Source organism: Rana temporaria, chromosome 11 (assembly GCF_905171775.1).
Source record: "Rana temporaria chromosome 11, aRanTem1.1, whole genome shotgun sequence".
Classification (NCBI taxonomy): Eukaryota; Metazoa; Chordata; class Amphibia; order Anura; family Ranidae; genus Rana; species Rana temporaria.
The window spans coordinates 96,082,448-96,108,158 of NC_053499.1; the positions used below are offsets into that span (position 1 = coordinate 96,082,448).

General features: G+C 42.9%; 1 pseudogene; it reads left to right on the forward strand.

The window, feature by feature from the left end:
• The window catches only part of LOC120917474, a 1,233,721-nt pseudogene that overhangs the window by 274,118 nt on the left and 933,892 nt on the right, over positions 1-25,711 (forward strand).

A 25,711-nucleotide genomic window follows, 5' to 3' on the forward strand; every position in this document is an offset into this window, starting at 1 on the left:
TGGATGATGAGTCTAACTTAGAATGGTTCAATTTCTTTACAGCTAAAGGTTTTTAGTTAATTAAATTTCTATTGTCCCGCAAGCAGCGGAAAAAGAAATGGCTTGAAAGCCAGATTAAGGTTATCTCTGACCATGTTGAGCAACATAAGGATGCTCCAGAATTCTTGCGCCTCTCCGGTGAATTGAAAATCAAACTTGTTAAATGGGACAAGGAAATTCAGGAGAAAAAGCGTAAGAAATTCTTACGGGACGTGGAGTATTTTGGAGCACCTAATGTCTATAAATGGCAGCTATTGAACTCTCGGATTTCTGATCAAGTTCAGTCTTTGCCTATGGATACCTTAGAACCGGTATCTACTCCTGGAGTACAAGATCCACAGAGTTTTTGGGTTACCAATATTACTCATAATAGGACCCCTACAGGATCGGCTACACCTACAGGGAGAGCATCTGGTAATTCTAGGGGAAGGGGTAAAAATAGGAATGGTAAGGGTAAAGGAAGTCACCCGACTGGGAAATCTGTCCACACTTCTGCTTCTCGTGAGACCCCCCCCTGGAGGACTGTGTCCAACAGAGGGAGGGGTCAGTCTAGGGGGAGAGGGGGTTTTCCATCTGGTACTCACCCTAAACCATCTTCATTACCTACATATAATTACTATGCACCCCTACAAAATTATTGGGAGGGACCTCCCCCTCCCACTAATCAACATCATTTTTTAGGACAGGGGAGGACCCCTTGGAGGGGACCTCCGCCCGGTCCACCGGCATGGACTGGCGAGTGGATGGAACCCCCGCCCCTCCCTTACCCTCCTCCTTTGGTTTATGCACCCCCTATAATGGGACAATCTCGACCAAAACGAAAAAACCAAGAGGAGTCAGAGGGGGGAGACGAATCCAAAAGGCCAAGGTCATGATTGGTACCGGGATTTTCAATCTTAGTGGGGTGACCCTTACTGGAGATGAGATGAGGGTTTAGGACAAAGGTCTAAAATTCGCACCAATACGTAATTTAAATAAATTCGAGACATATGTGAATGTCCAGAAGTATGTGAGGAATCTAAATTTGAAAAAATATTTTCTCTCTAATCCTATGGAAAGGACTCTCTCTATGACTTCTAAGCATTCGAGTCTGAGAAATAAGTCTGTTTTTAATCCCCATAATACTGACACCAAACATCTGGAAGTTTTTCGGAATTTGGTGTGTAAAGATCTTGATAATCTTCGGATCAAAAAAGTGAGATATTCTCAATGTATTCAGCGAGGTGTTGTCTCGCTGGAACAACGTAACAATACTGTAATTCGCCCCGCGGATAAGGGGGGTGGTTTGGTGGTCCTCAGCAAGGCCTATTATTATTACGAGGAGATGTGTAGGTTGCTGGGTGACCATGACACTTATCTCTTGTTACGAAGTGATCCAATGGTTAAATATAAAAATGAGCTTCACCTTTTGATAAAAGGAGGTAAGGACTCGGGTATATTGAACAAAAAGGAAGCGGCCTATTTAGACCCTTTCCATTGTCGGACCCCGATAATTTATTTTCTTCCTAAATTGCATAAAGACGCAGAACGACCTCCTGGCCGTCCAATTGTAAATGGAATTGATTCCGTTACGTCCCGTTTGGGACAATACTTAGATGTTTTTTTGCAGCCTTTGGTTCATAAAGTACCTGCTTATCTTCGGGACACAAAGCAAATTATTCAGATCCTGAACTCTATTCCCTGTACAGAGAGTACTATATTGGTAACTGCCGATGTAGGCTCTTTGTATACCATAATTGGGCATGATGCAGCCTTGGCATCAGTAGCATGGGCATTAGAGTCCACTGATTTGAATCCTGAACATATTGTTTTTCTTTTGGACAGTTTGAGATTTTGTTTATTGAAGAATTATTTTTGGTTTAATAAGGATTTCTTCCTACAGCAGCGAGGAGTTGCGATGGGAGCCCGTTTTGCTCCCAGTGTGGCCAATTTATTTATGGCCCACTGGGAGCAGGATGTAGTCTTCCACGATACACCGCCTCAGCTCCTCTGCTATCGCAGATATATAGACGATCTGGTGATGGTCTGGGAGGGTGATATGCCCTCATTGGAGATTTTTATGGCAAAATTAAACTCCAATGATAAGGGTATTGTCCTAACTTGGACTGTTTCCCCTGACCAGGTGATTTTTCTGGATCTTGAGATCTTCAAATCTGGATCCATGTTGGCTACCAGGAATCACTTTAAGGCTGTAGATAGAAACGGGTATATCCCTTTAACAAGCTGCCATCATAGATTGTGGCTATGTAATATTCCTCGTGGCCAGTTCGTCAGACTCCGTAGGAATTGTGCTTTGGATTCTGATTATGCGGTACAGTCTGAGGAATTGGCCACTAGATTTGTATCTAAAGGTTATTCTATGTCTTCAGTGAAGCAAGAGATGGAAAAGGTTAAAAACCTAAATAGGAATCTGATTATTATGGACAAACCCTCTACGGCTGAAGTGGATAGATCCAATTACAAAATGTTGTTGGATTATAACATCCAACACAAAAAGTTTGAAAAGATTGTGGCCAAGCATTGGCCTGTCTTAAAGGGAGATGTGGTTCTAGGTCCGGTCCTTCCAGAACATCCACAATTTGTGTATAGGAAGGCCCCTTCGCTTAGGGATCGGTTGGCTCCAGGGGTGATAGATCCACCTGTCATCCCGAGACCCAAACTTTTTAATTTTTTATCAGGTTTTTATGCCTGTGGCAGATGCGCAACTTGTAAACATGCCAAACGTAATATCAAAAAACGGAAGTCCTTTGTTTCTAATATTACCGGAATGGAATATCCAATCAAACAATTAATTACCTGCTCGACCACGGGCGTGGTTTATATGCTTGAATGCCAGTGTGGATTGCAATATGTCGGGCGTACCTCACGCGAGTTGCATGTGAGGGTTGGAGAACATATTAGCAACATTCGACGTGGCATTAGGACTCATAGTGTTTCTAAGCATTTTAGAGAATGCCATGGTAGAGATCCCAAAGGCCTGAAATTTTGGGGCATTGAAAAGGTCACCAAACATTGGAGAGGAGGACATTACATACGACAGCTTAGCCATCGTGAATCTTTTTGGATTTATGAAACCAAGGTTTCGGCTCCATTAGGCCTCAATGTTGAGTTCGACCTTAATTGTTTTATCTCTAACCGTTAATTTTTATTATTCAGTATTTGGGGAATTTTTAGCATTTTTTATACAATTGTTATTAAATTTTTATGCATTTTTTATTAATCTTAATAATTATGTATAAACATATATCTCTATCTTTTACATTTCTATATGACTAGATTTTGTACACACAATTTTAATTATATATACCCATTGCAGACTCTTTCTGTATATAAAGGTATTAATATTGAATATATTTCTAATGTTTTTAAAATATGTGTTCTTAATATGTTGCAAATTACACTGGATTTATCTGCTAATTTTAGTGGTATCCTTTTTTGTAATGGTGAGGCGATCGTGGCTGATGTCACGTTTAAAATGATTTTTTAAATTATTTATCCATGTTCTTTGAAACCTGCTGGTCCTTCAATTAGGTGGACCGTTTACCCTGTGCATTTGGCTACAGCTTACTAGTTGCCTTTTGTTAATTAGACACTAGATGGCACAGGATAGCAGGAAACTGGTGTGGTGTGTTGCGATGGCAACCACACACTATATATGACAACGCGGGACGTTCACGTTAGCCTCTCTACCCCACGCTGAGGAAGTTCCGCCCATAGGAACGTAACGCGTACGAGGGGGAGGAGCTTCGTGACGTCACCCGCGCTCGCTGACCCAACGCTGACGTGTGAGCTGTGTAACATTCGGAAGCCCTGGAGCTTCGTGCTGTGCTGCTACGCTCTACACTCGGCTCTGAGTGTTATATTATGTGAGTTTATTTTTTGATTTTTTACTTATTAAATCCAGTTTTAAGACAGAGAGCACTAGTCTGTCCCCTTTTTGTCTTATATAATTTCTCCGTGGTCTTTGGGATTGCTGAGCCGTCTGCTGCTTGCTGTACACCTTTTAAAGCTTGGAAGCGTCCTTATACTTACCTTGGAGGTTTTCAAAAGTTTTGTGACCTAGCCATGGTCCAATGGCTGAGGTGAGGGGCCATCTGTAGTTATTGGTGGAGGAACCTTCCTGTTTGATCACCGTTTCTGATATTTATCACAATCAGTCACTTCATCAATTGGAGCACCTTTTGGACTTTTTTCACTGATGCACTTTATGGATTTCTTCTTGTGTTATTATCAGAGTTATAACTTTACATAATTTATCTGATCACTATTTTTGTTATTGTTTAATTTATATGTCTTTGCGCTGCACTTTATTATTATTTGATCACTATTGGGATTTCTATTTGAATTTATCCTCCAGTGCTGGCTTGCATTTTTTAGGTTTATTTAGTGTAATTTTTTCCAGCGCGGAATTTCTTCATTATTTTTGGTTCCCTTGATATACACAGTCTCTTCCGATCCACCATCTCAGAGGTTGCTGTCGCACCTGGGAAACACCGCCCATCTTCGTCCAAAATGGCCACACACTGCTTGTGTCATGCAGGAATCATGAGTACCAAAGCACCACCACCGCTCATACCATCACCTTACTACCGCTATGACGATTAAAATCTCTCACTTAATGCTAGGGGCCTAAATCACCCTGCAAAGCGGTTCTCCATGTGGAGCGAGGCCTGCAAGTCTGGAGCTGACATACTGTGCGTGCAAGAAACACACTTCCTAAAGGACAAAACTCCATACTGTGCACATAAGCATTTCCCTATTGTTTACTTGGCCTCCAATCCAGTTACCAAAAGTGGGGGGGTTCTACTAGCATTTAAAAACTCGCTTGCTTTTCAACTCAAGGAAGTGGTTACAGATGACAGGGGCAGGTACGTGATAGTTTCGGGCGACATCAATGCCAGGCCGTACACCATTGTCACGCTGTACGCCCCGAACTCTCACCAGCTGCTCTTCCTGCAGAGAGTCCTCAAGAGAGCGAACTCCATGAAATATGCCAGTCTATTAGTCTGCTGGGACTTCAACATCACGTCAGACCCATTGTTGGATACCACTTCAGGCCTGAAGAAAAGGGGGCAAACTCTGCAACCGCTGCTCCACTCCGAGGAACTATTTGATGCTTGGAGATGGCTCCACTCAACTGAACGTGATTACATGTTCTTCTCCGGCAGAAATGGGTCTTATTCCCGTATAGACATGTTCCTAACAAATGGCTGCTACAAAGCGTAGAAAGGGTCTCAATACATGACATAACGTCGTCTAACCACGCTGCCATATCCTTGGATATAGTAGAGAGGGGTGTCTCTTCCTCCTCACCCATCTGGCGCTGCAATCCCAAAATCATACAACACCTACACTACCACAAGGCTATCACTGAGCATCCAACCAATTATTTTCTGATCAACTCTGAATCTGTAAGGGATCCCTGTGTCATGTGGAATGCACACAAAGCTTTTTTGAGAGGTATCCTCATACAGTCTGGTGCGATCGAGTAAAGAAAACAGTCCAACATTTTTCAAGATGTCCTTACGGACCTGCGCAACACCGAATCACAAAATAAACGGTCGCCCTCGGCAGCCCTAGCCACTAGACTACAATCCCTCAGAGTAAGGATTAGGGAGCTCTTGACTCAGCAATACGATAGGCACCTGAGGCGCCTGCGGCTTAATCACTACTCCAACGCGGATCGGGCAGGTAAATATTTAGCGAACAGGCTAAAAGCTGCACGCAAAAAGTCCAGAATAGCCTACCTCAAACATCCGGCCCCCTCAACCAAAATAACCAAATCCCAAGGATATTGCTGACCACTTTGCGGATTATTACAGTTCCTTATACAACCTGCTTGACGATGCCACCGCCCCTCAACCTAGTGTAGACAAGATACAAACATTCCTGCGTAAAATTAATCTACGCTCCCTGTCCACACAACAGCTTGAAGGCCTCAATTCTCCTATCACTGCCCAAGAGATAGAGAGGATTATACACGAGATCCCTGCGGGGAAATCACTGGGCCCCGAAGGGTTTTCTAATGAATACTTTAAATCCTTCCAAAAAATTTTATCACCCCAAATGTCGAAAGTCTTTAACAAATTTGTAAAGTCAGCGTCGCTTCCCCAGGAAATGTTGAGAGCCCATATAGTGACACTCCCAAAACCAGGTAAGACCCCTGATACACCAGCCAATTTTAGGCCTATATCCCTCCTCAACACAGATGTCAAGATTTATGCAAAGTTAATAGCCACAAGACTAGCACATATCATTCCATTACTTATCCAGAAAGACCAGATGGGCTTTGTGAGGATGAGACAAACCTCGGACGCCACTCGGCGTATTATCAATGTATTACACCATGCTGAGACAACGCGGACGCCTTCTCTGTTGTTATCTATTGACGCAGAGAAGGCGTTCGACCGGGTCCACTGGACTTATATGGAAATGGTTCTGAATAAATTTGGATTTCGGGGTCCGATCCTGAGGGCTATATTAGCCCTATACTCGTGTCCCTCCGCTCAAGTTTATTCCTCGGGATTCCTCTCTCGGCCATTTACCATTACGAATGGCACGAGACAGGGGTGCCCTCTATCCCCTTCAGTTTTCAACCTGATGATAGAACCACTGGCTGAAGCCATCAGGTCGAATGCAGGGATTACGGGATTTCAGCTTGGCTCTGGCGAGCACACCATCAATCTTTTCGCTGATGATGTTATACTACTTCTCTCTAACCCGGCAACATCCTTGCAGGAAGCTCACAAGCTCTTGACATCATTTGGGGAGATATCTTATTACAAAATTAACTTTACCAAATCCCTAATCCTGGACATGGGTGTTCCTCCCCGAATAAAAAGCATTTTACAAACACGTCTACCCTACTCTCCTGGAGCCCGGGTAGAATCACGTATCTGGGTATAACGCTTACTAATAAGATGTCATCACTCGCCAAAGCCAACATGGCCCCACTGACAGCCAAACTGGATTCACAGCTTAAGGATATGTCCAAAAGAGAGGTATCTTGAATGGGTAGAATCTCTGCTTACAAAATGCTAATTTTGCCACAACTACTGTATGTGTTCCGAACCCTGCTGATTCATATACCTCCTCATTATCTCAAAGGTCTAATGAGACTCAGCTGGAGATATATATGGAACGGCAAAAAAGCTAGGTGCTCAAGGAACAACTTAATATCACATAGACGAGTAGGGGGAGCGGGCCTGACTGACATCCTTGACTACCTATGGGCGGTTCGTTTAGACCAACTCAAACATTGGTTCCTTGACTCTGACTGTCCCCTTTGGGTAGAGATAGAATCAGCGGCATCACAGACCAAGGATCTGAAGCTCCTATTGCTGAGCGACAGGTGGGACAAATGGGACTTGACCGTTTTACCCCCCACCGTGCAGATATCGTTAAGGGCCTGGAGGTATCTCTTAGAACACAAGCAACAAGATGTCCAGGACATCGACTTTGTGCTGCCCCTGCAGTTACTGGAAGCCAAAATCCCAATGTTAAGGGTTGATGACTTGATTAGCCGTAACGTAACGAGTATAACAGACTTTTATGATGGCACTGTACTTAAACCGGTCGACCATTTTATGACAAGTTTGCATCTGCCTGGTAACGCTCTGTTTAAGTGTCTAAGAATCGCCCACTTTCTCCGACAGTTGCCGCCTCCACGCATTTCCCTCCCTAGTGCAGTTTGGCGTTTTTACTCCACTGTGAAACCAGACACCAAGGGCATAGCAGTATTTTATAGCTTGTTCCAGGACAAGCCAACGTTCTCCAAAACCGCTGCAATGCAAAAATGGGAGGTGGACCTGAACTCCACATTCTCGGTGGAGCAATGGTCACACGCGTTTCAGGAAATCCAAAAAGCCTCTCACTGTATCAAGCACTGAGAGCTGGCAATCAAACTAACAAACAGATGGCATTATACGCCTCTGAGAATTGCCACGTTCTTCCCGGGAGCCTTGGCTGGCTGCTGGAGGGAATGTGGACACATGGGCAACCTCGTACACATGTTATGGCACTGCCCAAACATAAAAAGCCTATGGAATCAGGTTTTCCAACTTATCTCATCCCTGACAGGGGTTCTCACAAAACCGGACCCTGCACTTGCACTTCTCCACTTAAATATTGATAGATTCCCTTGCACCATGAGACCGGTCGTAACTCACATACTACTAGAAACAAGATCACTAGTCTTATGACATTGGAAATCCAACAAGTCTATAAATGTTTTTGACGTGATCATTGGGACTCATAGAAACTACACATTTGAAAGACTTATTGCCATCAATTCTATGAGAAACAAACAATTTGATGACTGTTGGTCTATATGGCCCACATACTTCTAAGGCTCTCCAGGTTTTGTTACATTGATTTTGAATGTTGATGTTTTTTTATTTATTTTTTAAGGTTTGGTACATTGATATTGATTATTGATGTTTTCTGGTATCAGTAATAAGTATATGATGGAAGGCGTGTATATCACCGCACCTTGTGTATGTATTTTTCCCTTCCCCTTTTTCTTTGTTGTCCCCTGAAAATCTTCAATAAAAATGATTGATTAAAAAAAAAAAAAGATACGCCGGCGTAATTCTTTCATGGATCTGGCCCATAATCTTCAAAAGTCCTCATGCAACATCAAGTATGGCAAGTCCTATGATAGAAATATGAATCCACAGTGGCTATCTCCAAGTATGAAGGTAATTTAAACATGCCTGATTTCAATATGTTATATGCCATATGAAAACAAGGTAAATCACAAGCATGGAACTAATAGTTTCAGGGGGTACTTATCACTTCGCAGAGGATGTTGCTTCTAGTAGTATACTTTATTTGCCGGGGCGTATAAGACGACCCCCTAATTTTACAGTTTTTTTTTAAGAATTTTACCTGTACTCACCGTATAAGATGACCCCCATTCCGATGCTTCATATTTCTTTCTTCTGGAGCCATATTTTTATACATTCTTGCTGGAGCTGGAGCCAATCACGGCGAGCGATGTATTCTATTAATGAATACAAAGCCTGCTTGGATTGGCAGAGGCTGTAACATCATCAGCCCACACCTCTCTGACTCTCAAAGCCAATCCAAGCAGGCTACTGTATGTAGGCACTTGGATTGGCAGAGGTTGTTACCCCAATCCGAGCAGGCTCTGTATTCATTTGAATACATCGCTCACCGGGATTGGCTAAGCGGTATATACTGTATGTATATACTCTATGTAGACAAAGCTACATAGAGTATTACTGCACATCCAGCAGACATCCGAGCAGCAGACCCGGCGTATAAGACTACCCCTGCTTTTTGGCCAATGGCTTTAGAGGGTGTTGAGTCTGCTCCGGGTAAAAAAAGGCAGAATGTCCACACAGCAAGTAATGTATTGATAGTAGCTTGGAATCCTGGTATTCAATGAAATGATGGTAGCATGGAAGCAGCATCCAGTAGTTTGATGGTAGAGTGAACTGGGATTCACTAGGCTACGAACGACAATAAAGGAACCCTGTAATATGTGGGAGCAGTAAATTTTATAGTGCTAGGAAATGCGGAAAGAAGGATCGCACGTTGTGCTCGGCACTTCCGCGTTCCAGCGTGGAATGCAGCGGCGCCGAGCAATGACGTCATTGCGCAGTCGCCGAATGTGTTCCATTGTGGAACGCATTCGGTGTAAATTGATGGACGTCGCTTACAGTACCCCCCTCCTAAGGGATACCCTCCTGGGGGTCCCAAGAGGTGAGGGCTTATCAGGGTACCTGGTGTGGAATTGGTTGCATAAAGTAGGTGCGGGTACTTCAGCTGAATCTTCCCAGGAATCATCTTCTATTCCATAATCCTTCTGTAGCGGTACCCCCGAAGGAGCTGCTGATTAGTTTTGGGTCTACTCTCTTACCTATCCACCCCTCTAATAGGCTCGAACCCTCCCTTGGCACACCAGACAGATGCAAATGTATTGCAAGTCTCCTGCTTGGCTAAGACATGTGAAATATACAATGACATGCGATAATGTCATTACCTTCTTCTGAATGCAGTCCTCAGGAGCAAACACACCCCACACAATCAATATAGTAAACCAAGGGTAACTTTACTTGGCATGTAATAAGAAAGATAAAAGATCAAACAGATTAACTATATATATATATATATATATATATATATATATATATATATATATATATATATATATATATGTGTGTATACATAGCTGACTCTGCAAAGGGCCCTTTGCAAGAGTCAATAAGAGCAAAACTAAAAATGTTAACGTTATAAAGTCTGCAAGTGGCTATAAATAGTCTATGCTTGCGAGCTTCCCCTAGTGGGCAATACCTTTAACTGCAACCGCTAGTAATCTTGACTAGGCCTGGCTTGGATAACTCCAGAATGTTCCTCAGTGGCGAAGTCTATTTGTAAATTTGTTGGTGCACATTAACTAATTTGTAATCCAAAGGTATTCAGGCTCAGTTAAAAGGGTATGATCAATACAGGTGCTCGTAGACCGATTTTCAAGTTGGCATCGGTCAACTTGGCTAGCGTGACTTTCAGATGTTAGGTCTCTGGGTTAGATCGGTAGACAGTACGCTGCTCTGATATGTGGCTATGTGGAGTCAGAAGGCTGAGGTAGTATTAAAGCTTGGGCAAGTGCCCTCTCACCCGAGCAGGCCTAGTCCGCCAGATATCCTCACGAAAGTTACGCTGATCAGTGGCCACTCTGCAACGCACAGTCTCCGGTATCTTGCTCTCCACTGTTACAATCGTCAGCTGGTGAGTCTCTCCTGTCTCTTGGAAGCACGAGCTGGATGCACTTGATCTTGTCCCTCTCCGGATGGCTGGTCTTCTGGTGGATCCCGACTCAGGCTTCAGGCCTAGCTGCTTGGCTGGAGTGCTCTCCCTCGTTCCGCAGAGGGAAGAATGCCGATTCCAAGAGAGCGAATTCAGCTCCTCCCTGCCTTTAAATAACCTCCCCCATAAAGCTGTGCGGGGGTGCAATGTTCTCTGGGAAGCCAATGCATTATGGGTACCGTAGTCTATTTCTACTAATGTCAATGGAGTCCTTTTCTCCTAATACTTCAAAACCCACAATGCATTGTTTTAGGAAAAAATAAACACATATATACAACGTGACTTGAACTCCCGGGGGATTTATGTATGCATAACTATCAAATAGTCCATGATAGTATGACCCCGCTACACTTCCATCTAATCAAATATTGTAAACGTCCTCTTCTCCTTCTAGAGTCTAGAATCCATTCAACCTCGTAGTGTTCCTCACCCTGAACTAAGGATATGGGGTGCAGGAGGAGGATTCCTACCAGAAAATTGATTAGGTTGGAAGGGTTTAAGAAGAGAGACATGTAATGACGGATGAATCCTCAGTTCTGGGGGGAGGGAAAGTTGCATGGTATTCTGGTTGATAACTTTGGAAATAGGAAATGGACTGAAGAATTGCTTTGAAAGTTTCCTGGCGGGCATGTGTAGATGTAAATTTTTTGTAGAGAGCCATACTTGATACCCAACTTTGTATGGTGGTGAAGGTCTATGTCTAAGGTCATAATACGATTTTTGGTGATCTTGTGCCAGTTTGAGATTTTGCTTCAGCACTTAAAGAATGGAAGAAAGGGTAGACCAATAATCATTAGTTGATGGTACATTAGTAAGTAGTGGAGATTCAGGCACAATTTTAGGATGAAACCCGTAGTTTGCATAAAAGGGAGAGTAGCAAGTAGAAGAACTGGTAGAATTATTGTAGGAGAACTCAGCGAGAGGAAGAAGGGTGGCCCAGTTATCCTGAAGGTGAGTGCAATAGCATCTGAGGTATTGTTTGAGACATTGGTTTACACGTTTGTCCATTTGTTTGTAGATGGTATGCACTAGAGTATATATAGTCTATTTGGAGGATCTGACATAGAGCCTTCCAGAATTTAGAAACAAATTGGGAACCTCTGTCAGAAACTAGGCGGTAATTTAATGACATGGTCGAGTGAGGTTTGCACTGTTTCTTTCAAAGAAGGTAATTTTTTAAGAGGAACAAAATGGGCCATTTTTGTAAGCATATCAACTGTTACCATGATGGTATTGTAACACGATAAAATCTAGGGAAAGTGCTTCCCAAGGTTTAGTAGGAATAGGTAAAGACAACAATAAGCCTTACGGTGGTCTTCTCTCATGCTTAGATCTTACACAGACCTCACAAGTTGTAACGTATTCTTTTATAGTAGTTGTCATGTTGGGCCACCAAAAGTAACGTTGGATAAGGTCAGTGGTGTTTTCTATTCCAGGATGACCGGCTAATGTTAGTAATATTTTGCGTATTTTAAACTTTGTTTAACCAGTTCCCGACCTCCTCATGTACATTTACGTCGGCAGAATGGCACGGACAGGCACATCCATGTACCTGTACGTCCTCTGCTAGACGTGGGTGGGGGGTCCGATCGGGACCCCCCCCGGTACATGCGGAGGTTGGGTCCGCTCGGGGTGCGATCCGGGACGACGGCACGGCTATTTGTTTTTAGCCTCTCCGTCGCGATCGCTCCCCGGAGCTGAAGAACGGGGAGAGCCGTGTGTAAACACGGCTTCCCCGTGCTTCACTTTGGCGGCGCATCGATCGAGTGATCAATGGTGTCAGTCCTACAGCCACACCCCCCTACACTAGTAAACACACACTAGGTTATCCCTAAATGTTACAGCGCCCCCTGTGTTTAACTCCCAAACTGCAACTGTCATTTTCACAATAAAGAATGCAATTTAAATGCATTTTTTGCTGTGAAAATGACAATGGTCCCAAAAATGTGTCAAAATTGTCCGAAGTGTCCGCCATAATGTCGCAGTCACGAAAAAATCGCTGATCGCCGCCATTACTAGTAAAAAAAATAAAAAAATAAAATGCAAAAAAACTATCCCCTATTTTGTAAACGCTATAAATTTTGCGCAAACCAACCGATAAACGATTATTGCGATTTTTTTTACCAAAAATAGGTAGAAGAATACGTATCGACCTAAACTGAGGAAAAAAAAATGTATATATGTTTTTGGGGGATATTTATTATAGCAAAAAGTAAAAAATATTGAATTTTTTTTTAAATTGTCGCTCTATTTTTGTTTATAGCGCAAAAAATAAAAACCGCAGAGGTGATCAAATACCACCAAAAGAAAGCTCTATTTGTGGGGAAAAAAGGACGCCAATTTTGTTTGGGAGCCACGTCGCACGACCGCGCAATTGTCTGTTAAAGCGACGCAGTCCCGAACTGTAAAAACCCCTTGGGTCTTTAGCCAGCATATTGGTCCGGGGCTTAAGTGGTTAAGTAATTGTTTTAGATTAAGGTTAGCAAGCATAATCTTATGAGAGGAGATGGAGAAGAGAGTTGTTCAATAGGTTCTGAAAGTCTCGAATGAGAGTCCGCCTTGCCGTTTTTTGCACCTGGCCTATAGGTGATCAGAAAATCTAATCTATCAAAAAAAAGACTCCAGCGTACTTGTCTTGAGGAGAGGGTTTTGTTAGACTTGAGATATTGCAAATTACGATGGTCGGTATAAATTATTATAGGATTTGAAGATCCTTCCAATAGGTGATGCCAATTCTCTAAGGCGCATTTAATTGCAAGTAATTCTTTTTCACCAATAGGGTAATTACATTCCGCTGGATTTAAAGTCTTTTAAAAAAAATGCTACAGGATGGAGTGGTGAATCAGGGGAAGGATGTTGGGAAAGTATCGCCCCCAAGGCAGTCTGTGAGGCATCAACTTCTAATACAAAATGATAGTTCGGATTAGGAAGCTGGAGAATAGGGGCAGCGGTAAATCGATGTTTTAATTCCTCGAATGCCTTCTGGGCATTATTTGACCACATAAAGCTTACAGTAGAGTTGGTAAGTTGGGTAAGGGGTTTCACTACTGAAGAGAATTTTTTTATAAATTTTCTATAGTAGTTGGCTAACCCCAAGAAACTTTGAACTGCCTTTCTGCAGGTAGGTGTAGGCCAACACAGGATACAAGCTATTTTGGATTGGTCCATGTGTATGCCTTTTGGAGAGATGATGAAGCCAAGGAAGGAGATGGTGCTTTGTTCAAAGACACATTTTTCAAGCTTGGCATAGAGGGAAGGAGCTCTGAGTCTTGTGAGCTCACATCTGACATGTTTCCGATGTTCCGATAAATCGTCTGAGTAAATAAGTATGTTGTCTAAATATACAACTACGCATATGTCCAGGAGATCTCTGAAGATGTCATTCACAAAGCTTTATAAAGTTGCTGGAGAATTGCACAAGCCGAAAGGCATCACTGTATATCCAAAAAGTCTGTATCGTGTGCGGAAAGCGGTCTTCCATTCATCGCCAGATTTAATACGAATCAAATTGTAAGCGCCTCCAAGGTCCAGTCTGGTGAATACAGTAGAAGCTTTCAATCTTTCAATAAGCTCTGGAATGAGTGGAAGAGGGTACCGGTTCTTCACTGTGACTTTATTCAAGGCCCGATAATCTATTATGGGTCTCAAACTAGCAACCTTGTTCCTCACTAAGGATGAGCCGAACACCACCCTGTTCGGTTCGCATCAGAACTTGCGAACACACCAAATGTTCGTGTGAACTTTAGAACCCCGTTAAAGTCTATGGGACTCGAACATTTGAAATCTAAAGTGTTAATTTTAAAGGCTAATATGCAAGTTATTGTCCTAAAAAGTGTTTGGGGACCTGGGTCCTGTCCCAGAAAACATGTATCAAGGCAAAAAAAGTTTTAAAAACGGCCGTTTTTTCAGGAGCAGTGAATTTAATAATGTTAAAAGTGAAACAATAAAAGTGTAATATTACTTTAAATTTCATACCTATGGGGGGTGTAAAGTCAGCATGTGAAAAAGCGCATGTTTCCCGTACATAGAACTGTCCCTGCACAAAGTGTCATTTCTGAAAGGAAAAAAGACATTTAAAACCGGCTTTGCGGCTCTAATGAATTGTCGGCTCTGGCAATTACAGAGATGATTCATTCATAAAAAATTAAAATAAAAAAGCTGGGGGTACCCCCAAATTCCATCAACAGGCCCTTCAGGTCTGATATGGATATTAAGGGGAACCCCGCCATCAGTTTAAAAAAAAATGACGTGGGGTTCCCTCCAAATATCCATACCAGACCCTTCAGGTCTGGTGTGGATTTTAAGGGGAACTCCACCCCAAATTAAAAAAAAATGGCGTGGAGTTCCCCCAAAAATCCACACCAGATCCACAACGTGCTCGGGCACGTTAACCTGGCCGGTCACAGAAAAGAGGGGGGGGACAGAGTGCGGCCCCCCCTCTCCTGAACCGCTCCAGGCTACATGCCCTCAACATGGGGAGGATGTCCCCATGTTGATGGGGACAAGGGCCTCATCCCCCACAACCCTTGCCCGGTGGTTGTGGGGGTCTGCGGGCGGGGGGCTTATCAGAATCTGGAAGACCCCTTTAACAAAGGGGACCCCCAGATCCTGGCCCCCCCTATGTGAATTGGTACCTCTACCATTTCACGAAGGAAGTGTAAATAGTTAAAAAAAACACACAGACACCGTAGAAAAAAATCCTTTATTAATAAAAAAAAAAATCCAGCGATGTGAATCCACTCTCGGCCCGGGCCCTGCTCCAACGTTGTCTTCTATCCTGCGACGGATGATCTCTCCAGCGACGGACGGGTGATCAGCGGTCCGGTCCAGCGATGAGAAGATCCATCCGTCCAGAGCGCAGCAGGCGAGCTCCACTCTCCGCTGGACACAGCCCAGCGTAATGACGCGCTGGAGCGGTGACATTTCTTATATAGGGGAAGCGGCCACCCGTCACGTGACCCCGCCCCCTCTGACGCACCCTCGTACGTCACTGGGAAAGCCCGGTCTTTCTGGGTCTTATCTTGGCCATCTTGTCACGGACCAGGCTCCTGAGATCATTGATCTTCTTGGATATCCCACTGGGGGTCCTCATCTCCCCCCCCCGCATTGATCTCGTCAGTAATTCGCTGAAGGATCTCCTTCCTCCTGGCCGGGGTGGTGTCCCGGCTCTCAGGGCCATGCAAATAACGCCCGAAACGGGTGATGGCCCTAGCAAGTATCTGCTTTTCTCTCACAGAAAAATTCAACTTCCTGCGCTTCGGTGCCATGACACCCAACACCCAAACACAAAAAACAAACACAACAAACAAACACAAATACTCACAGAACAAACACACACAAAAAGACACAGTACAAACACACACAAAAATCAAACCACACAAGCAGACAGCTAATACAAATTCAAAAACAAACACCGAAAAAACAAACAGAAAAAACAATCAGAAAAAACAATCAGAAAAAATACACAGCTACTACAATCTACTACTCCTCCAAATCTTTTATCTAACACTACACTCACCAACACACACCAACAGACGACAGAGCAAAAGCAACTTGCTTTAGGAAGGGGAAAACAGGGATGTACTTTTGCAAGGGAAGTGCGTTTGTCTGGGGCTATTTATACACAGGGCGATTCTTAAACTAAGTACGCTTGGCCTTTTACCTATCTCACTGATTGCGCCGAGCCGAGTTCTGAGCATGCCCAGTGAGGTGCAGATTTATGCGCATGCGCAGTACGGCCGGCCCTTCATTTGCATGGGGTTACGGCTCATTACAATGGAGCACGCCCACTTCCTTCCCACTTGCAATAACCCCGCCTTACGACTCGGGATTTAAGTTACACTGGCGCTGTGGATACGGCACTTACGACACAAAATTAAGGCACCATAACTTGAATGACATACGTTTGGAGTAACTTAATTTGCGCCGCTCTACGTGAATCTGGCCCCTTGATCCTATTATTGGGGAACGTGCAAGGGTGTAATTCAGACATTAATTTACATGCATTAATGAATTCTCTGTAGGTCTTTCGGTCGCCACTGAAGTGTTCAGGAGGATTGACCTTAGGTTCAGGAGCAACATTAAGTACATTCGGAGTCTGAGCAACTAAGTCTTGCAGGGTTTGGTTCTCCAATTGAAGAGTTTGTACAGTATGAGCAAGAGTATCTACTTTTTGTGTGAGAGCGACAACATGATTAGCAAGTTCCGCTGGGTTCATGGTATGGTTCCTTTATTATGTCACAAACTATGGTGAATGAAAGTGAACCACAACTGCGGAGAATTGAATTACTTTAACCACTTGACCACTGGGCACGAAAACCCCCTTAATCACCAGACCAATTTTCAGCTTTCGGTGCTCTCACAATTTGAATGACAATTACTCAGTCATACAACATTGTACCCATCTGAAATTTTTGTCCTTTTTTTCCCACAAATAGAGCTTTCTTTTGGTGGTATTTGATCACCTCTGCGGTTTTTATTTTTTGCGCTATAAAAGAAAAAAGACTGAAAATTCTGTAAAAAAAAAAAAAAAAATCTAGTTTCTGTCATATTAGCAGGTTATTTCTCACACACAGCATATGCATACTACAAATTACACCCCAAAACACATTCTGCTATTCCTCCCGAGTATAGCGATACCACATGTGTGCGACTTTTACACAGCGTGGCCACATAGAGAGGCCCAACATGCAGGGAGCACCATCAGGCGTTCTGGAGCACCCAGGCCAATTCTGACATTTCTCTCCTACATGTAAAAATCATCATTTATTTGCTAAAAAAATTACATAGAAACCCAAAACATTATATATGCTTTTTTTTCAAAGACCCTAGAGAATACAATGGCGGTTGTTGCAACTTTTTATCTTGCACGGTATTTTCGCAGCAATTTTTTGAACGCGTGTTTTTAAAAAAAAAACAGTTTTGTGCTTAAAAAAAAAAAAAAACAGTAAAGTTAGCCCAATGTTTTTGCATAATATGAAAGATGAAGTTACGCCGAGTAAATAGATACCCAACATGTCACCCTGCAAAATTGCACACGCTCGTGAAATTGCGCCAAACGTTGCTACTTAAAAATCCCCATAGGCGACGTATTGCAAGGTATTGGAGTATTGAGGGTATTGCGGAGTATTGGGGGGGTATTGCAGAGTATGGGGGGGTATTGCAGAGTATGGGGGGGGGTATTGCAGAGTATGGGGGGGGTATTGCAGAGTATGGGGGGGTATTGCAGAGTATGGGGGGGTATTGCAGAGTATGGGGGGGGGTATTGCAGAGTATGGGGGGGGGTATTGCAGAGTATGGGGGGGGGTATTGCAGAGTATGGGTGGGTATTGCAGAGTATGGGGGGGTGGGTATTGCAGAGTATGGGTGGGTGGGTATTGCAGAGTATGGGGGGGTGGGTATTGCAGAGTAAAATAAAAAAAATGATGAGTGCAATACTCTGCAATACCCCACCCCATACTCTGCAATACCCCACCCCATACTCTGCAATACCCCACCCCATACTCTGCAATACCCACCCCCCCAGGGTGGGTATTGCAGAGTATGGGGTGGGGTATTGCAGAGTATGGGGTGGGGTATTGCAGAGTATGGGGTGGGGTATTGCAGAGTATTGCACTCATCATTATTTTTATTTTGCAGAGTATTGCGCAGGGATGGCTGGATCTGTGACTGCAATTGTCACAGATCCAGCCCACAGTGCGGCGGCTGCTGCTGCCGCCCGATCCCCCCCCCCTCCCTCTCCTCTCACACTGTACCGAACGGTACAGAGAGGAGAGGGAGGAACCGGCGTCATTACATGACGCCGGTTTGTTTACAAGTGATCGCGCCGTCTTTGGACGGCGCGATCACGTGGTAAGGAGCCGCTTCCATTGGCTCCTTACCGCGAGTGCTGTTGCTGCGGGTCCCGTAGACCCGGCGAGCACCGGCGATCGCGTGTGCGCGCCCGCTCGGGCGCGCACAACGCAGTCTCTGGGAGGACGTACATTGACGCCCTCCTAGAGTACAGGAACCGCTCTGTAGCCGTATTTTGGCTATAGGGCGGTTACCAACTGGTTAAAGGAAACAGTGCATTTCTATGTGCAGTATGACATTCAGTATTGGACCCCGGGCGTCACTCTTAATCTTAAGTGAAAAGTTTGGGGTTCATTACATCATCTGTCACTGCAGAAAGGAATCGTTTTAGATAGTAGGCCAGGTGGTATTATTGCATACCTACAAGCACTAGATTAAAATGCATGTTTCATATACAGGCCAATATGACCTTTACCAAATGTCATGCACGTAGCTTAAGCAGATGGAGTATTATGATAATACTTTTAGAGAAAGGCACTTGATAGTTATATGAATCCGTTGAGAATTTATGATATAAGCTAAGCCCTCTGGTATATATATATATATATATATATATATATATATATATATATATAAAATCTTCAAAAGTACTCATTCAACATCAAGTATGGCAAGTCCTATGATAGAAATGTGAATCCACAGTGGCTATCTCCAAGTATGAAGGTAATTTAAACACACCTGATTTCAATATGTACAGGTGGTATAGTTATATGCAATATGAAAACAAGGTAAATCACAAGCATGGAACTAATAGTTTCAGGGGGTACTTATCGCTTCGCATAGAATATTGCTTCTAGTAGTAGAGTTGTTTTGGTGGTCTGCAATGGCTTTAGAGGGTGTTGAGTCTGCTCCGGGTAAAATAAGGCAGAATTTCCCCACAGCAAGTAATGTATTGATGGTAGCGTGGAATTCAATGAAATGAAATTAAATGAAATGAAATGAAATGATGGTAGCATGGAAGCAGCATCCAGTAGTTTAAAGGTAGCATGGACCGGGATTCAGTAGGCTACGGCCGACAATAAAGGAACCCTGAATTATGTGGGAGCAGTAAATTTATAGTGCCAGGAAATGCGGAAAGAAGGAGTGCACGTTGCGCTCGGCACTTCCGCGTTCTAGCTTGGAACGCAGCGGCACCGAGCAATGACGTAATTGCGCGGTCGCCGAATGCGTTCTAACGTTGAAGGCATTCGGCATAAAGCGACGGACGTCGTTTACAGTCCACCAGCCAGGCAAGAGGAAACCGTATCAGATATATCATGTCAACTTGTTAAAGCCCTGGACAGACCGGGAACCTCCCTGGCTTAGTGCAAGACTTGAGCCTCAGGTTGGGGTGGAGAGTGTCCAAGTAGCAAGTACCCTGTCTAAAATCCAAAGTCAGCAGGCAAAGGAGTTCTTGCAGAGAAATAAAGAAAAGTTTTCAGACTTGCCAAGTCTAACTAGTGTCATAGAGTATGATATTATCGCTGAACCTGGAATCAAAGTTTTTGTCCGACCCTATCGCATCCCAGAGGCTCAAAGGAAGGCCATTTCAGAGGAAGTGAAGAAAATGTTAGACCTAGAGATCATTGAAGAATCACAGAGTGAGTGGTCGGGCCCGATTGTGTTGGTACCAAAGCCCAATGGGACTCTGCGATTCTGAAATGATTTCCGGAAACTTAATGAGGTTTCACGGTTTGATGCCCCAGGTGGATGAACTTATTGAGAGACTAGGTCCAGTCAGGTATATCACAACATTAGACTTTACCAAGGGCTATTGGAAAATCCCATTGACTAAGGCTACTAAAGAGAAAATTGCTTTTTCTACCCCAGAGGGGAGTTTTCAGTACAAACAAATGCCTTTTGGACTGCAAACTGCTCCAGCCACATTCCAGCGAGCAATGGATAGGATTCTACGACCTCACCGGGAGTATGCCATAGTCGTTTTTAGCAGAGACGACTGGGAATCACACTTGCCCAAAGTCCAGGCAGTACTGGACTCTCTTTGGAAGGAGGGGTTTACAATAAACCCTGAAAAATGTGCTTTGGGAATGGAGGAGGTGAAATACCTGGGCTATATCATGGGTAGAGGGGTGGTGAAACCTCAGGTCAGCAAGGTAGAGACTATAAAGAATTGGCCCTGCCTCCTCACAAAAAAGCAGGTATGTGCATTCCTGGGCGTGGTGGTATACTACAGGAGGTTCGTACACAACTTTGCCACATTGGCGGCTCCATTGACCGATCTGACTAAGGGTCGGAAATCGGTCATGGTGGAGTGGAATGCAGATGCTGAAAACGATTTTTTGGAGCTCAAGTCAGCACTGTTCCAACACCCTGTCCTAATGGCATCCAATTTTTCAAAAGAGATCATTGTCCAGACTGATGCTTCCGATGTAGGATTGGGAGCTGTGTTGTCACAGGTTGATCATGGTGAGGAGCACCCAGTAGTCTTTCTCAGTAGGAAGTTCTCATCTGGCCATTAAGTGGGCTCTGGAGTCCCTCAGAGGTTACCTCTTGGGGAGGAAGTTTAGGCTGATTTCTGATCATGACCCTTTAACATGGATGAGGCAAGGTAAAGGGACAAATGCCAGAATTACTCATTGGTTGATGGCGCTCCAGGAATTTAAAATTGTAGTGGAGCATAGGCCTGGGAGACTGCATCAAAATGCAGATTCCCTCTCCCAAATCTATTGTTTTATCTCCACTGTTGCCTCCACCTCTTTGGCGTTAGGGCAGGGGGGGGGGGGTATGGAAGGACTGTGGTCCCTTTTAAGGAAACAGAAAGGGTTAACACACCTGTCCAAGGAAGTGGTTTAAAACAAGACAGGGAGTTGTAGGTGTGTGTGGAGGAGTATAGTGGAGACTGTGGATGGTGAATGGTGGACAGTGGAAAGCTGTGAAAGCACATGGCAGTGTTCTGCCTGGACGTCTGCTAGCTGGGGAAGTTACCTGCAACATAAAGTGAGGATTGTTTAACTGCGATAACAGTTCTGAGCTCTACAAGTCCGTGAGACTGTTATTTCTTTTGTTTTTGCTGCTGTGAAGCCATTTAAGTTTAATAAACCTCCTTTATGGCTTTATCTTGCAGGTAAGAAAAAAATCATCCAGCGGTTTACAACTGCTAATGCGCATAGGATTGGAGGTTTTCATGTAGCTATAGATAGTTTTTTGTTTAAGTGATAACTGGGAGCTGTGTCAATTTGCATAGAAGTGGAAGTTTACATCGGGTCCACCTCGCCTTTCAACTTTCCATTGGTCAGTACAGCCTCTCCCTTTGTTGTGATTAGTGACAGAGAAAATTGAGTACTGTCCGTGATACTTTTTTTATTTGCACTGACATACAATTTTTAGTATCACGGACAGTACTCAATCTTCTCTGTCACAATTGCACTAATACGGCTACAATCACGTCAAGTTCTGATTAGTGGAAAGGTATATAAATACTTGGTGGTTGTGTTTTAGTGTGCACCTTTCTCCTAGCTTGATAAAGGGCTGAAATGTGAAATGTTTGAAATGGGAATGTCATTTGTTTTATTCATCTTTACTGTTTTATCAATTGTTCATGAAATTATGAAGAGCTTTTAATACGGATAAAGACTTCTATGCGGATATTACGTTCTTGCATCATAACAGAATTATGCACAGTGGATAAGATTAAGATTCTGATAAATAAAGTAAATAGGGTACTCAAAATATTGTGATGCATAGCTTACATGTGTTTGCGATCAAATCCTCCCTATATAGCTAAATGCAAAGTTGAAATCACTTCCCCATATACCTATATTTCTTTATTAGCTATCATTATATTTTTTCAAAACAATGTATTACAGGGTGCTTTTTGGTGCTGCTGCTTCAGTATCTAAAAGAATATTAGGGTAGTTGTATTATTTGTGTAACATACCAAGGTACTGTATATAACTTTGTTATATCTTTCTATATTTGTATGGTTGTTATAAAGAAAATGTTAGTTTTGTTTTGTTTTACAGTATAGGCAAGAATAATAGTTTATATTTTTAGTGAACTTTCATATACTTATATTTTGCATCAGAGTCTCTTGGACTGTAACTATATTCTTTATTTCTCTCTCATATGCAGCCTGCTTTCTGGACTCAATGGCAACTCTTGGGCTTGCAGCATATGGCTACGGTATCCGATACGAGTTTGGAATTTTTAACCAAAAGATTAGCAATGGCTGGCAGGTTTGTAATAATAATTTAACAAATAGCTTAACATATTAAGTATAAAGCATTATAAATACATAACAGGGGTTTTTTTTGTCAGAGAACAGGTACTTACTCCACATACCCTAGGACCCCTTGTCTTCACTTTCTCCCAGCACCCCTTCCATTTGGAGATCTTATTTTCCCACATAATATTATGCACCAACTCTTAGGCCGCGTACACACAGTCGATCCATCCGATGAGAAAAAATTGTGTGTTACCGGCGCCAAGATAATATTAATATTCTAATTAAGTCTTGCTGCAATAAAAGTTGCAACCTTTAAAAGGTTGGATTTAGATTTGTGTATTTGTGAAGTGTATTGCGCTAACTTATATAAACATTTTACCACAACTGATCCTGTGAACTTGTTACTCAAAAAACAAAAAGTATGTACATGTGTCTATGATTATTAGTTTATGTGCAAACAATCAACAAATAATGTGCAATGAATACCAGTACAGTGCCCTGTGCCAAACTATAACATATGAATTCCTCAATCCATCAAAAAAATGTGAAATAAATCCAAAAAGATCCACAGCTTGAATGTGCCCCAGGATAGCAAGAAAAATAAAAAAATATATGTATATGTGCTAAGAAAGTCCTTAATAGATGATTTCTTTCAGTGATGCCCAGCTATGTTTCCACCTTAAGAGAGGAAAAAATCAGTTGCGCTAAACCATAAGTGAATAAAAATTAAAGTGAATAAGAAAATGAATTGATATAAATAATGTCCATAAAGTCCAATGGGCAAAAATTTTTAGTGAAAGTTCACATCAAGTGAGTGAATTGTTGAATGAAAATGTTAAATTCCATACACAACGTGACTAGCAAACATAGATCCTCCACCAGTGAAATGGATAAATATATGATTATGCACTTACCAGAAGGGCAAGCAAACAGGGCTTGCAGCTGGAACCCCCAGCTAGGGTCTTTATCAGGAACTGCCACTGACACTCTAGATGGTGATACTCCAATTGTGTGGATAAGATGAAAATCCAAGGTACATGAAAGAAATATCATATAGTGATGTACCGCAAATAAATCGAATTGTAGTAGCACACCACCGATAGGTATCACCGAATAAGGGGGACTCTTACCAGACACATAAAAACAAAACGCTTGTGGCCAAACCCAGCCAGGGCCTTTAAAGAGATTGCCTCAAATTCACCAGCCAGAGCATCGGAAACTCTTACAAGCAGCCACAGCGATGTATATCACCAAAAGAAAAATAAATCCACATAGTGATATACCGTAGATAATAAAAAATGTAATAAAACGATTGCACTTACATGAAAAACAGTCAATTTCAGCATAAAAAAATCGAGCCGGCCGGCTACTACGAACGCCCGTCCTCCGGGACCAAGACGCAGCACGTCAAAGCGTCTCCTCCTCCCTATGTTTCCACCTTCACCGCAAATAGTGCCTACACCGTCACCGGATAAAATGGCCACTCACCAGATGGACCCAGAAGTCTGCCTTTGGTTCATATGGATAACCACTCCCTCTCTCAGGTTTATCAGCAATCACTCCCAATGCTTTGGCTGTAGTCTTGTTCTATATCCACTCATGTAACATAACAGACTATCATGGTGTAGTATATCAAAGAATTTATTATGATTAAAACATATAGTTATTCCACTCACATGTAAAAGTGCCTGAGAGCCGGCACTGAGCTAATCCAGCCGTAAATAGGAGTATTTGGTGTACGAGTGTGTCCTGGTCCGCCCGTGTGATGCCTCACTTTGTCACCTGCGTTCCCAGCCTCGTTATACTCAGACTGGACATGATGAACCGGCAATGGTCTCGCAGCCTCTATGCATTTCGCAACTTAATGCGTCGTCAGGAAGCCGCATCAAGTTGCGAAATGCATAGAGGCTGCGGGACCATTGCCAGTTCGTCATGTCCAGTCTGAGTATAACACATTATTTGTGGTCTTGTAAACTGCTCTATGCGCACTATAAATCCCATAGTCAATCTCAGGAGTGAGCAAGAGAAAGTGGCTACGTTCAAGAGATGTTATATTTTTTTGTTAAAAATGCACACTTTGAAAAGTATTTTATTTTTTTAAATCAGAGTTTAGTCTCACTTTAATATCAAATCAGACAGATTTTGCACTACATAGTTGATGGTATCTCTAAAGGAGATTGTATAGTGTATGGTCAGCCTTAAGGTGGTTGTAAACCCCATTCATGAAATTTGAACTAAGCACATACAATGCATTGAAAAAGTATTCACACCCCTTGGAATTTTTAAAATTTTGTTATGTTACATTTACATTTTTGGTTGTATATTATTGGGATTTTACGTGAAAGACCAACACAAAGTGGCACATAATTGTGAAGTGGAAGGAAAATTATAAATGCTTTTCCACATTTTTTACAAATACATATCTGAACAGTGTGGCGTGCATTTGTATTCAGCCCCCTTTACTCTGATACCCCTAACTAAAATCTAGTGGAACCAATTGCCTTCAGAAGTCATCTAATTAGTAAATACAGTGGAACCTCACATTACAAGCATAATCCGTTCCAGGGGAATGCTCGTAATCCAAAGTACTTGCATATCAAAGCGAGTTTCCTCATTGAAGTCAATGGAAACAAAAATAATTTGTTCTGCATTGACTTCAATGTCATGCAATACCGCATACGGTCAGAGGTGGGGGGCACCAGAGAGCCTCGGAAACATCCAGAAAGGCCCAAGGACACCTCTGCAAACCTCGGAAAGACTCTGTTCCCGAGGTATGCCGAGGTCAGCCAAGCTGTCCTCTGGCCTTTCCGTGCATTTCCGAAC